This window comes from Perca fluviatilis, chromosome 13, assembly GCF_010015445.1.
Source record: "Perca fluviatilis chromosome 13, GENO_Pfluv_1.0, whole genome shotgun sequence".
NCBI lineage: Eukaryota > Metazoa > Chordata > Actinopteri > Perciformes > Percidae > Perca > Perca fluviatilis.
In genome coordinates this window covers 8836397-8837519 of record NC_053124.1, presented here as the reverse complement: position 1 = coordinate 8837519, position 1123 = coordinate 8836397, and the positions used below count along the sequence as shown (strand labels likewise).

General features: G+C 38.3%; 1 long non-coding RNA gene across 1 annotated transcript; it reads left to right on the top strand.

The window, feature by feature from the left end:
- The first annotated feature begins 645 nt into the window (after nt 1-645).
- On the top strand, nt 646-1123 carry LOC120570701. The gene is made up of 3 exons (XR_005641108.1): nt 646-672; nt 810-937; nt 1080-1123. It is a non-coding gene; the product is annotated as an uncharacterized LOC120570701 (long non-coding RNA).

Here is a 1123-nt window from a genome sequence, read left to right as displayed (position 1 = left end):
AAATACCACATTGTGTTTAAAGTGATTATGAAAAGACCAGCTAGCTACATGGCACTAGATTACAGCAACTTCGTTATATTTTCACTAGACAGACAGACAGACTGACAGACTGCAAAATACACTTCCATACATTGATTGAACATTAACAGATCTTGTTCTTCTCCCCTATAGCGATTGAATATGGAGGACTTTGTTAAACTAAAGTTAACAGAACGGCAACTTCTTGAGCTGATCGACACTTTGCAGGTAAATATGTTATATTGTTGTACTATATGCCTATTATTAATATTATTGAATATGTCAACATTAAAAAACTGAAAAAATGAGTTACCCTATCCTCATGCATCCCCAATGAAGTTGTAGGCTACACTATACTTTAAATGTAATTTTCTTATTCCCAAAATGTGCTCTCAATCTCACACACACACACTTTCTCTCTTTTCTCAATCTTTCTCTCTCTCACTTATCTTATTATTTTTGTTTTGATGATATATGATTTAATTAATTATTCTAAATCTCCCCTCTCAGATTGTGCAGGACTCGAGGTTCTTCATAAAGAGGCATCAGACTAAATCTTTGACCTGGAGGAGGTTCAGCGAGAAGCTTGTTCATGCGGCCCAGTGGGAGGGGTAGAAGCTCCATCGCAGACAGAGACAGAGTCTTTGTCTCAAGGTAGAAATTATAACATCAACATAACCCTTAGATTTGTATATTTGGATTTGTGCATTATTCGAGCCATAAGCTACTCTATGATAATAGATAAATAAACTATGATAATACTTATGTCAAACTATTTTCTTTCTTTACAGGCTCCAAAGACTACATTGCCCTGATGGTTCTGCCAGGTCTGATTCCACCTGCAGTCTTCAGAAAGGGCCGAAAGACCGCGAGGACTACAGTGTCTGACGCCATGAAGGCCTTCATCGATCTTAAGCCTGTGAGTAGTCCTAGACTCACACAGCCCCTTGGGATCTAGTGATGCAGGTCTTTTAATGTAAAATCTGTTAGAAAACATTAGCTGTCAGCTGGTCAGAGTCTTTGTCATTCAAGTACTTATGGAATATTATTATTATTTGCAGGTCGGAGCCAACATGGTGGAGTACCTTCAGGCAGCAGACCAGAC